The sequence below is a fragment of the Leopardus geoffroyi genome, chromosome C2 (assembly GCF_018350155.1).
Source record: "Leopardus geoffroyi isolate Oge1 chromosome C2, O.geoffroyi_Oge1_pat1.0, whole genome shotgun sequence".
Taxonomy (NCBI): domain Eukaryota; kingdom Metazoa; phylum Chordata; class Mammalia; order Carnivora; family Felidae; genus Leopardus; species Leopardus geoffroyi.
The window spans coordinates 158,237,630-158,250,673 of NC_059333.1; the positions used below are offsets into that span (position 1 = coordinate 158,237,630).

Consider the following 13,044-nt stretch of genomic DNA (forward strand, 5'->3'; position numbering starts at 1 on the left):
CTCTCCCTCCCGCTCGCGCAGCGCGCCTTGTCTCCGCGGAGCCCGGCCGGGCAGACTGCGAACTCGGAACCCCGAGCGCCCTCCCGCCCGCGTGCGGTGTCCTCCTCCCGACGCTTCTGCACGTCGCTGCGGCCGGCGCTGTGTGCGCACCTGGGCCTCCCCGGTGCCTGCCTCAGTCTTCAGGTCCCCACTCCCCAGCCACCGAAGGACGGCTTTTCTGAGCTAACCTGTCTCCTGGCAGCAGCTACATCGAAGCCATCCCAACCCCCCACCCTTTTTCTCAAGGACGGAGCCCGTGAAAGTGCGAAGCACCTGTGCCCCTCTCCTCCCCCCATGCGGAGCGATGCGTGTGTGTGTGTGTGTGTGTGTGTGTGTGTGTGTAGTCTACCACACAATAATTCCCGGAAAACAAAACATTGGTCTGTCCTAAGAGGGTTCAGAGTTCAAGTTAAAAAAAAAAAAAAAAAAAAATCTCGAGGCACTGAGTCAGTGCTCGCAGCCTGTCTCCACTTCTGCAGCGTCCGCATCGCGGGGAAGGGATTTTAACTCTGAATCTCCTCCAGATCCGCTTGGCAGTTACCTCCTCTGGCGGTGCGGCAACAAGTGGCCGGGCCGCGCACCCCGGACCGCGGCCTCCCGGTCCCCGTCCTTGCTGGAGTGGCCGACCGGGCCGTACGCGCTGGGGAGGATGGCTATTTTTAATTGGGAAAATGCGGCGTCCTGTGTGCTGGGATTCTCTTGGCACGAGCGACCCCCATTTTTAACGCGGCGGCATCATCAAGATTAACACCTGGAAATGGAAATTTTACCCACTTTCTTATTAAAGAGGTGCTGTTTTTTTAACCGAGCGTTTTTCCTCCCGATGGATTTAACACTTTATAAGGCTTCCCCAACCTTTGCGGTTCGGAGATCTTGGAGGCGGGGACTTAGGGTAACAGGGCGTTTCTTTTTCTACCCGACGCTTCTCCCCACCCCCCACCCCACCTCACCCCTCCCCCCCCCCCCAGTTTACAGTGGTCAGATTCTCAGCTTCCTCGAGGTTCCCTGTACAACGTTGGTGCCAGAAGCCTTACGGTTAACCCCCCTATTCGGGCAAACCCGCGCCCAGCGAAACTTGACCAGTGGGTCAAGTCCCCGGACTTCCATACTGAGAGTTACAGTCTGCTTGGAAAGGCCCCGAGGGGTGGCCGACGTGTTGCCGGCTGATGCATGTGGGGAGAGGGGGCTGGAGCGCCCAGGGACCTCCGTCTTCCTCCCCTTGGTGTCCTTGACTCAGCTGAGCGCCCTGGCGACCTCGCCCGCGTCCCCGCCCCAAACGACTACGAAACTACCTAGGACAAAAGTTTGCAAGAATCCAGTGAGCAGACTTTCCCTTTAAATCTGGTTATAATAAATACTCATATAAGTATAGCCACATAGCCACCCGAATGAAGAGCGGGTGCCCAGATTCGCGGGCCCCACGTGTTGCTGGAGCTGCGGCGCAGACGCGTCCGCGGGCGCGGTGGCGAACGTGACGCCGCATTTTCTCCGAACTCCTGCCTTCCAGGGTGGTGCAGGGCCACGGGGAGGTGGGGGAAGAGGCTGCGGGATCCGTCCGTTCTGCTGGGCCGCGACTCGTGGGGGTGGGGGCGGGGGGGGGCGGGCCTCGCACGGCCCCACTCCCCAACGTGGGAAAAGCAGTGCTCGTTGTGGGTGATGAATAGCCGGGCTTCCCACGACCGGGCGGCGCGTCCCTGCGGCACCACTAGCTCAGTAGTTTTAATTTGACCTTTATCATCAGCTACGTGCTCCCAGGGGCTGCGAACGGGCTTCGCACCCCGATGGCTGCCCTTGCCCTCCCCCCCCCCCCCCCCCGTAGCCTGCTTGCAGGGGAGGGTCGGAAACTTGCAGCTCCCGCGCCACCCCCTTCGTCTCCCGGGAGAGCGGGCCCCCGGCGACCTAACCCGGGAGCCGTCAGACCTCCCCGGGCGTGGTCGGCCGCTCCGGGCCTCGGAGTTGGGCGGGGTCTGCGCTGCAGCGTCGTGGGTTCTCTCCGGCACAATGTGCCGGTGCGCGGAGAGAAAAGCAAAACAAAACAAAACCCAGAAACACACTCCTAAAGTGTCACCGGCATTTGTGGAGTGGCGGGGGTCTACACTGAGCGTGTGTGCCTGGAGACGCTGGGGGGAGGGCACTGCGGCCAAGGGCAGGGCAGGGCAGGGCAGGGCAGGAGGACCGTGAAGGCCCGCCGGCCGCAGGGGAGCCCTTCCTCCCCGGGTTCCGCGGCCGGGAGCACCCCGAGCTGTGGCTAAAGGGGCCGCTCGGCTCTCCTGCACCCCGCGAGCCCCCCCCCCCGCGCCTTCCCTGTGTCCCCCGGCTTTTCCAGGAGGAAGGTGGGGTGCCCAGCGGGGGCGGGGCGCGCCGGGCCGCGGGGCCGGGCTGTCACGTGCCCCCCTCCCCCGCCACTGCGGCGGGAGTTCCAATCAGAGCGCGCCAGGGGGCTCCTCCTGGGCAGGAACCACCCGGCTTGGCGGCGGAGGGTGGGCCGCCGTCACCTGACCGCCCGCCCCCGCCCCCCGCGAGTAAGGGGCGGTGGTAGCGTCTGCTCGGTTACAAATGGCCCCTCCCGCCCCGCTCGCCCGCTCGCTCGGGCTCGGCGCGGACCCGCCCGGGCGCGCTCGTCGCGCCGGTCCCCGGCGTCCCGCCGCCCTGCCGGGAACCGGCCAGCGGCCCCCGCCACCCCTAAGGGCGCTGCCGACACCCGGTGCAGAGGCTCGCCGGCGGAGGTCGCTACGGGAGGCTGGACCGCGGAGGCGCGCGGCTCTCCCACCCGCAGGTGAGTGTGCCGGGCGGGCGTGGGATGCTGCGGGGACAGTGCGGGGCGCTTGCGGGTCCTCGGGTGCAGACGCGGAGCCGTGCGACGCGCAGGTTAAGTTTGCGGAGCGAGTCCGAGGTCGCTCCGTCTCGGCCTTCTCTTGCCGCCCGGGTGGGTTGGGGTCTCCTGCGAAAGCCTGGATTTGGGGGAAGGGCTTCGGGAAATTCTGGTCTTGAGATACTTGACAAAGGTTGAAAAGACACAGCAGGGGGAGCGTATCGCTGCAGCTGACAGGGGTTGGACAGGTGCGTTCGAGTGTGCGTGTGTGTGCTGGGCGTGTGTGTGCGTGTGTGGCTCCTGGCGAGGAGGAGAGCCCGAGACAGGGCGAAGTCCCTGCGGCGGGTCATCCATCCCCAAAAGCCACTTAGATGCCGAAGAGGCAAATTGCGCTGCTCTGAGGTGGTCACCGGGTGGGTAATAGGCAGCGAACCACAGACTCCCCCCGCCCCAGACACACACCCCGGATTTCTGATATGCCCCTGTAATAGCAGGAGTGGGGGTGCTCATAAAGAGTGGGTGAGATTTTAAGGCCCCAGAAAATATATACTCCTTTTACCTTTTAACTTCTTGACAGAAATTAGTATTAAAAGTGCTGAATCATGCAAAAAGACGTGAAAAATAATGGACTTCATTTTTTGGTAAAGTTTTTCAAAGCTACTAACATCTGTGTTTCTGGATGAATGCTTTAAATTTAAGGTGTAGGAATTGGGTATTTAAAACCACATTTGAGACTGCGCCCTTGTCTTTGAGTATCGGCTGCTTTTCATTCTTTAGTGTGAGTTGTATCCATTCATCATCTCTTACCGCCCTCCCCCCTCAAAAAAAAAAAAAAAAAAAAAAAGACGTGTGTGTGTGTGTGTGTGTGTGTGTGTGTGTGTGTGTGTGTGTCCAGGATTGTGAAAGGAGTGGAGGAAACAGTCCTCGGAAATAGAAAACATCCTCCTTTGATGAGTGCAGTGATGGCCAATTTGATTTGTCATATGCCACTGAAGGGAATGTCAAGCTGATAACATGCAGACTAGAGAGAAAGAAACAGGAGTTGCCCATGGAGGAAGAAACAAGCCCTAATCCAATTGTGCTCATCAGTAACAGAGCTGAAGGAGAGTGCTTCCACATTGGAGCCTGAGTCCTCCTTGGCGGAGGGGGGGGGGGGGGGGCACAGTTTTTGATGCAAGTTCTGAGGTCAGGTGCCAAGTAACATAAAGATGGTTTTTTGAAAAATCAGAGTCAGGATTAGTAAAATGGGTGTGTCCAAAGACAGCTCTTGTCCAGTGACTCTGGGCCGTACTGTCTGAACTGCCCAGTGGCCTGCTGACTCATAAGGGAACCAGCATGGCTTAGCAGGGTTGGGTTTTACTTGCAACTCTAAAAGAACTCCATCTGCAACCCTCCCCTCCCCGCAAATAATAAAAATAAAAGAGAGAGAGAAAGCTCCAGCAGAGACCTCCATAAACAGAGAAGCTCACCTCCTCTTCTCTTCTTCAGGGAGGTTTTTCCCTATTCCTGGACTTGTCACCTTCATTTCCGTACCTGTCATCCATGCTTGTGCACAGAACATTTGGTTTGACACAAAGATTTTAATCTAAATCTTAGCGTGAGAAAGAGTGGCACTCCTAAACACGATCATGTCAAAGGTATTTGCGAAGGATACAGAAAAATGGGAATATGAACCATTAAGTGAGTTTTCTTTGCAGTGCAGACTCCCTTAACATTGCAAGACTAGGGAGCCCCACCCTGTTTCTGAGTATCTGCATGAAAGGCCGGGAAAGGAATTCGACAATTGCAGTGGTGCAGGGAGAGGCAGTTGCTAGGCTTGGGTATTACATTTACTTAAATGTTAACTGAAATTTTGGAGGGCAGCCTTTAATCCATAGGTAGGTCTTGAAAGGCACAGTGTCATTCTGTTTCACTTTGACAGCCTGTTAAATATCCATTTAACTTTCAGAGGTTGATTTTGATAGAAAAGGGATGTGAAGTGGGAGCTGCTTCCAACTGTTAAGATCCCAGGGCTTAAAGACATGATGGAAGCACAAATATTGAAGCACATGATGAAGCCAAAAAGAATTATTTTTGCTCTGGTATTTTTAATACGATTTATTTATAAAAGTAAGTTTTTTAGAAAGAGGGGGCTCATTTTCAGGCAATAAACCTGCTTGCAGAATAGACAACCATCTGGCCTCTCAGAACAGACGTGCATAATGGGAACAAGGAACAGGTGAATGAGCTCACCTTCTACTGCTTGGTCCTTCGGTCCGAATCCAGTCACGTCACCTCAGATCGGAGGAAGGCCGTTTCTGCAACTCGGCAAGGAGATGTCAAATCTTATTTCAGATCTGTGGGAAAGAAAATGCTTTGAGCTGCTCTGAAGAAGGAGGCAATCTTTATAAATTCACAAATCATTATTATCATAGCCGCGCTTACCCGCAGTGTCTACTGCAGATCTGACCATGACGAAGAGAGACACCATTGCCTTTTTTCTTTCCTTTTTTAAAAAACACACCGACAATTCAAAAGGACGCCTACTTCATGGTACCATTAATTTTTTTAAGATAAAATATATTAAGAAGAGAAAATGATACCTTTCCCCTGATGGCTAGAGTGAATTAATGCACTACCAGGTCTGGAAGTGGTGGCCAGTTAGCAGCATCTTAACAGTCATTCCAGACTGAAGTGAGACTCGGGAAAAATTCTATGTTCTGTTGAGAACCAATGTAGGTTGAAAGCTGCTAAAACCACCTTCTGCTTTTTTCATTCTTTCTCATACTATCTGTCTTCTCTTTAAAGTCCACAAACCACACCTACAAATCCTAGCACCTAGAAGGCTCTGAGATTTTACTAGGAACACACAATCGGATAAACTGCCTATGATTATGGGTCATTTTGAAATCCAAATAGATTTCAGCTTCAGCCTCAAGAATCAAATTGGTAGGATGCCTCCGGAACTTTGCTCAGACACCAGTACCCTGGCAGCCTGGTTTCAAAGAGGGTCTTTTCCTAAGATTTGCAGTCATTATCTTGTGGAAGTTAGCTCTGCCCACTTGCACAGTTAATTGCATTGAGAAGGTTCCAGAACAGTACTTCCTTGAGTTCTGACAGTAAATATGTACACAGCATTGTGTGAGGAGCATTCCAGAACACCCACCTCCCGGTGAAGTGAATGTGCTGGCTGAACAAACACCTGGGCTGCTTTAGCCTGCCAACAAATTTCATTTTTTACCGTAGGAAATGGTGTTTCATCTGAGCTTTTTCAGGACCCTAGAGAGCCTTGCAGGATGGAGAGGAGCATCCAATATCTGACTTATTTTAGAGTTGGCCTCCAGGAATCTACCTTTTTCCATTTGAGGATGTCAGGTTATGTGCATTTTGCAAGGAAATTGAAGAAAACTCACTTTGCTAATCTACTTATTGTAATGAGCTGTAAGATTAGTAATATTAGTCATATCAGTGGGTTTATGTATTTAAAAGTTAATGTATTTATGTATTTTTGGGTGCATGAATACAGGGTTGGATTAAGTGTTACTAGGAAGCCGCCTTTAAAAAACCATTTGGAAATTGCTGCTTTAAAATCATGTGACATTACATACTTGTACACACGTCTCCTCAAAATTAAAGAATACACTCTGGTGTGCACATTTTGCCACACGTGCGTGCATCCGACACAGATGAAAATTGCTATTTAGGATTATTCAGTTTGTTTATTTCGAGTAGACTTGGGGTGGTGGGGAAGGTTTTGTTGATTTATTTTCTGGTGGATGTTGGGTTCTGATTCTTCTCTGCTTGGGTATCTTCGTACTTAGGACCCTCAAGAAGAGGCAGTGAACAAATACAATAGTTCATATTGTAAGTAAAGTATATCTTTTACCATGTGTCTTCTTTTAGGTTACTCAGACTCTAGGTTTTAGAATTAAAAATAGCACGAGAAATAGCCTTTGTCCTGATGTAGTCCAGGATGCATCTCCTTTGGTCAAATTCCTGTACATCTTCTTTGCTGCTTATGGAATTTGGAAACTATCCAGACTGCTATTGATCTAAATATTTTCGTCTTCCCAGGTCTTCCCTTGATACGGTGAATGGAGACTGCTCTTCTGCCTGAGAGTGGTTCAAAACGTAAGTTCAACAAGCCAAATAACGAAATGTCGATAATTCTGGACCTCCATGCAGAACAGTTTGTCTCTTTGTTCCTTCGACCCAAGACTCCAGCCTCCTAAGTAAGATATCACCCCCTTGGGTTGGGGGAGGGATGCCTAACTTAGACCACACAGCGCAGCAAGGTAGCATACAGCCACCATCACAGCCATGGAGTGGCATTCTTCTCTACTCTGCTTACCTCACCATTTTTCTGGTAATAGAATATGAACCTTTGGTGTCTGGGTGATGCTGGATTGACACTCCCCCAGATGCCACATCTTTCTGGATGGCCCTGCCTATTCTAATCTTCTCCTGGCTCAAGCAGACAGATTCCAGTATGGAGGCACATCCAGCCTCAGGACCAGAGTTCTTTTGTGCCGGATGAATTCCTGTGGCTGCTGTGAAGCTCCCTTTCCTACCGTGTACATTAACCAAGATGTGTCTTTAGCTCAGCTGGTATGGTCATACTATAGTGATCTGGTATACTTCATTTATAAAGCAGGAAGTGTCGAAATCTGTAGGAAGCCATTGTTGTTTCACACAAAGACACTGGGTTGTGCGGGATTTTGCAGATTTCCCCGATCAGTCCACCTTCTCCACTTTGTGGGTATCAGGTTCTCCCAAGTATCTTCCCGCTCTTTACAGAGGGAGCTGTGTGTTCTTGGAAAGGGACTCAGTGCTAGTTTAGACCCCTCCCTGCCTCTTTAGAGACCTCAACATGTAATTTAAGGTATTTTTTGAAAAATTCTTAGGCATTTGATGCATTTCATCGGTGGTCAGACTCTAGAAAGTTGATGTTTATTAAGAGAAACGTCTGCCCTGCCTTCACTTCCCCTTGCTTTTCTGCCTTCCTGTCTCTGCCCGCTTGCCCAAAACATGGATTTCCATGTAATTCAGTTCACTAAATCTCTCTCCATTTTTGTTTCACTGCAGAGTTTATTGCTAGAGCTGCTAATAGACTTTCAGCACAAACAGTATATTGATCACTTGAAATCTTGTTTGAGCTTGACTGAATATGCATAATGGGGTGTCAATCGGGGAAAAAATCTCATAATAAATGGCAGCCAACTTATATTCATGAGAAAAAATGTCTTGGGCAGCGCACAAAATATCGTGTTTACTGTAGCATGACAGACTGATTGCGCTGCTCTCCCTCACATTCATCGGATAGATATTTAATAGCAAATGCAAGGTTAGAATACCAAGATCTCGAAACCTTTCTTTCTTTGTTTGTATGGGGAAGCATTTTTGCACATTCTATAGAGTATAAACATCTAGAACCACAGCCAGCAAGAAAGATCTTTTCTACCTGAGGAATTCAGAAATTGCAAACAAATCTGTTTAAGTTGATGTATATTTAAAATCAGCTACTGATTTATGCAGTCCATATTTTTTAAGTTTTTACCATGTGTGTATCAGTGCATATACTCACTGTATGCAAATATCATTTTCAATGTGTATATGGGAGAGCACAGTATATTTAGAGAAAAGCCTGCTTTACATAAATTATTTTTAAGAACTGAGCAGTGAAGTACCCATGCGTTAAGAAAGCTACATCTTTTTTTTTTCTTTTAAAATTTCCCAGTAAATGATAAGTAAAGATATCTCAGTTTTATTAAGTTTTATGTGCAATTCCTTAAACTCTGTTTTTCCCGACAGAGCAGTGATTATGATGGTAGGTACGTCTGGGGAAGTGATATTTTGGGTTACTGTCTGTAGCTGATGCAGAGCTGACTCCTTGACTGCTGGTTGTCTGTAGAATCTGGCCAGAGGGAGCATGGAGTATTAGTGTAATCCTGCTTTATCCCAGGACAGTGTGGGATACATTATACTCTCTCAGCCCTCTGGGTGGGGTGCCACCCAGCTTCCATTAGGAATTCTTTGTCTCCTATAAGTGAATGAAATCAATGGGCTCTTTGCTAATCAGGTTTTAATTGGCTTTTTTATGGCAAAAATCAAATCACACTCTAGACAAATGTCTCTTCCAGTTCCTGGGCAGTATTCAAGAATTTTGGAAGTGTACTGTGGCAGAATTTTCACTCTTTAAATCTCAGGTCGTATCTGGTAACCAGAAAAATCGACTTATCACCGAGAGCGGGTGTATCACAGTATAACAGACGTGACATCAGGCCTCGATCGTGTCTGCTCTCGTTCTGCAGGGTTCCAAGAACTTTTGCCTAGTCTCATCTACTTCATTAAATTGCTTTTCATTTATTGTTTAAGATTTCTGATTTGCAAGAAGAGGGAATGTAGATTTTGCTGAGAAAATGGGATTATCTGAGAGGTAGCAAGTTGCAGAGGCTTAACAGTAAATGATTACGTGAGAGCTATGTATTTTGGTAATGTCTTTTATAAGTAGAATCCTTTATTTATATATTCCCTTATGTATGTATATAGTTTTGTAACAATTAGAAACTATTTGTCATATGTGCTTTTTTGCACAAAGAGAGGCAATCAAATTTGATAGTTTAAGCTTGGGGAATTATGCTGTTGAGATTTTAGCAAAAGTGAGGTTATATGAGAACTTTAAACTTGGGAATTAGCTATTTGCATAAACTTCATTACTTTTAACCTACAGAGAAATGTATGTCTGCAAATGTCAAAACTGGGACTTATTGGATGTCACCAGATTACATCCGGGGAAAAGAGAATTGGAAAGAAAAACGTTTCCCGGAGAAATTTGAGTCTGAAAACTGCATTTACAGGCCTTGCTGTTGTCTTAAGTTTTGGATTGTTTTACTAATTTATTTTAATTAAATGAGGGGAGAAAAATTATTAGGAATTAGGTAGAAGTTATATGAACTATTTTCTGATTTAAAGATGTGAAAGATTATGTGTTTGTAATATAACACCCAGCTTGGTAATATAAATACCCAGTTTTGTTTTGTTTTTTTAACGTTTATTTATTTTTGAGACAGAGAGAGACAGAGCATGAACAGGGGAGGGTCAGAGAGAGGGAGACACAGAATCTGAAACAGGCTCCAGGCTCTGAGCTGTCAGCACAGAGCCCGACGCGGGGCTCGAACTCACAGACTGAGAGATCATGACCTGAGCCGAAGTCGGACGCTTAACCGACTGAGCCACCCAGGTGCCCCTAAATACCCAGTTTTAATAGACTGCTTTCTTCCCAGTCCTCAACATCCTACTGTGAGAATATTTAAGGACCGAACAAATTTAAGTGCATATAGATCTCTTCAGTAGAACTGAACTTCAGGATACTCACCTGGTTCTTTGCTAAAGCTTTTGACTTGTTTTAAAAGAATCTTTATTCACTATAAATTTCAAAAGCAGAGTTGCATTTGCAGCTGGTTCTCAGAAATGTACTATGATTTCTGAGGTTTGATTTTCATATATGCTAAATGGAGATTTGGAAGTGACTGAAACTCCTGTATTTTTTTCTTGTAACTGCTGCATTTTCAGAGACCAGAGTCCAAGCTCTTTTCTATTAGATGCAGCATAATGTTAACATTCCCTTAAAGAATAGCAGTGGGACTACTTTTTCTTCCAACAATGATGTAAGTAATAATGAGGTTAATGTGATGGATTAAGGGTAATCTCCTTTTTGAAAATTGGCATTTTTTTTTTTACTTTAATAAAAAACACATTCAGATAAAATAAAGAAAAATTACGGTATACTACTTCAATTATCAATGAAGTCGTTTGCTATATACTACTTTTAATAGATCTAGGTTTACATTTAATAAAAAGTTTATTTGCTCATGCTAATGGAAAATCCACAGGCAATTTGCTTGGGGTATGTAACTTCCAAGCTTATGTAAGTTACTTTCACTAGGAAATACTGCGACACCGAGGAAACCTTTATTAACCCCCCCATGTGCCTCTTCAGAATCCATATTCCCCGTGTAAGTGGGGATTAGCTTGGGGTCGTAGTCAGCCAATGACTTTTGTACACTTACTGATATATTAATAATATAGGTACGTTGTAGGAGTATATATAATACACTTACTATAAGCATATTGTTATATTTATTAACAGTTAAGTTCATATGCCACATTCCAGTTTAATTCAAAACCTAGTATTGAGAAGTAGACATAACCAAATGTCCTATGACATTAAAGAAAATAGGCTTTGCTGTTTCCTCAGCATAGTTTTTGTTTGAGATACATGCTGTGTAATCATTTATTTTCTTATCGATAGGCAGACCCACCGTGGCTGTGTAGGAATTTGGTGAGAAAGTGATGCGTGGTAGGAGTTTTGGGTTGTTTTGTTTTGGGGGGTGTGTGTGTGTGTTGGGGATGGGGGCTTACAGTCTCACTTTACAAAATCAAGTGAAACCAGTTGGTCCTACTTACAGCTTAAATCTCTTCATCTTGCTGTGGGCTTTGGCCCCCTTATGACCACTCTTTGGTCACACCGACAATGTCAAACCCATTGTCTGATGGACTTGATTTTGTCTCATGCAAGCAGACGGAGGACCCAGTCTGTGAATTCTGTCCCTAAATCAAGAATTTGAAACCACAGTCTCCTAGCCAATGTTCTTCTCCTGCAGGGTAGCCAGACCCTCTTCAGCATCTTCATTTTGTTGCTGTGCTCTTTTGCAGACCCCTGCAAATATCTCTGTTTTCCCATGAGCTCTTCAGAATCGTTTTTCTCCCTTCTTGTTAAAATAAAAGAGAAGCATTCGAGACAAGACTTTAAAATAGGAAACCTACAGACCCACATTGTTAGGCTCTTCCACTCTCCTTTAATCTCTGGAAATAATTTGGGGGATCATGAGTTTTCAGCCTAGATAAAATCCTAAGTCAGAGCCTTCATGAACATACTTTAGGAGATGTGACTTAGCCAGGTGTTTGTGGCTCTGGGATTCTGGTGAAAAGCAGGCAGACACATACTCGCTAGGCAAGGATTTAAATTGACAGTAAAATAAAAAGCAAAACAGCACAAGGTGAACATTTATAGAGATGACAACTTCTGTTTCTTTGGAGATGTTAGTAAATGTAGGAAAACTGGCCCAATTCCAGGTTTTCTTCCTTTTTTTCTCCTTGTGTTACAGTGCAGGGATGCTGCTGGCGGTGGCCACGATGACTAAACATCCTTAATTTTTCTGGATCTAAACATGAGGCTGACTGGGTTCCTCACAGAGCCTATTTCTTGAGCGGCGTTGTCCAGCGGAACTTTCTGGGGTGACAGAAATGCTCCGCATCCGCGGCGTTCAGTATAGAGCCACGAGCCACACGAGCAGCCATGCCCTCGAGATGTGGCTACGTGACCGAAGAACTCCATTCCTGACGTCGTATTTAATTTTAATTGCGATTAAAGTCTAAAAAGCCACAGGCAGCTAGTGACTACACGGTGGACGGCATTGCCTCAGAGCACCGGGGACAGGAGGCCCGTTTGCCACGAAGTCTCCTTCGTGGCTGACGTGAGCTGAGGGCAGTACGGGCTGCGGAAACTGGAGGCGGGTGGGCCCCGACCGCGGTGTTCGCTCGACGTGGTGGCCCCTGCAGATCGGGTGCTTCTGTTGCCTTCTCGTTCTTGCGTGTTTTTTTGTTTTTTTGTTGTTTTTTTTTTTCAACGTTTATTTATTTTTGGGACAGAGAGAGACAGAGCATGAACGGGGGAGGGGCAGAGAGAGAGGGAGACACAGAATCGGAAACAGGCTCCAGGCTCTGAGCCATCAGCCCAGAGCCCGACGCGGGGCTTGAACTCACGGACCGCGAGATCGTGACCTGGCTGAAGTCGGACGCTTAACCGACTGCGCCACCCAGGCGCCCCACGTTCTTGCGTTTTTAAATAGAACTGCCTGCTTTCAGTCAGGACACGGTGCACGGTCGTGTCACTCCCCTTTTTTGGTTGTTTTTTTATTTTACTGTGGTAGGAACACTTAGAATGAGGCCTCCTGAAAACAGACTTTTAAGGGTGCGACACGGTATCGTCCTCTATAGGCGCAACGTTGTGCAGCACGTGTCTCGAGTGTCTCCATCTTGCGTAACTGAAATTTCATACCCGTTGATTAGCAACTCTCCCTCCCCCCTCCTCCAGCCCCTGGCAACCACAGTTCTGGTCTTTGCTTCCGTGAGCTTGACTATGGTTGTTGCTC

At 47.4% G+C, this 13,044-nt stretch overlaps 1 protein-coding gene across 11 annotated transcripts in view; it reads left to right on the forward strand.

The window, feature by feature from the left end:
* The window catches only part of LOC123575878, a 131,712-nt gene that overhangs the window by 1,924 nt on the left and 116,744 nt on the right, over window positions 1-13,044 (forward strand). For 2 of the 11 annotated variants that reach the window (XR_006701054.1, XR_006701057.1), the window contains exons 1-2: window positions 2,607-2,815; window positions 6,905-6,961. The gene's annotated coding sequence lies outside the window, so the exon portion shown is untranslated. Of the gene's footprint in view, window positions 1-2,512; window positions 2,816-6,904; window positions 6,962-13,044 lie in introns of those variants that run through there. The other 9 variants (XR_006701061.1, XM_045436786.1, XM_045436785.1 and 6 more) reach the window with 8 other exon arrangements.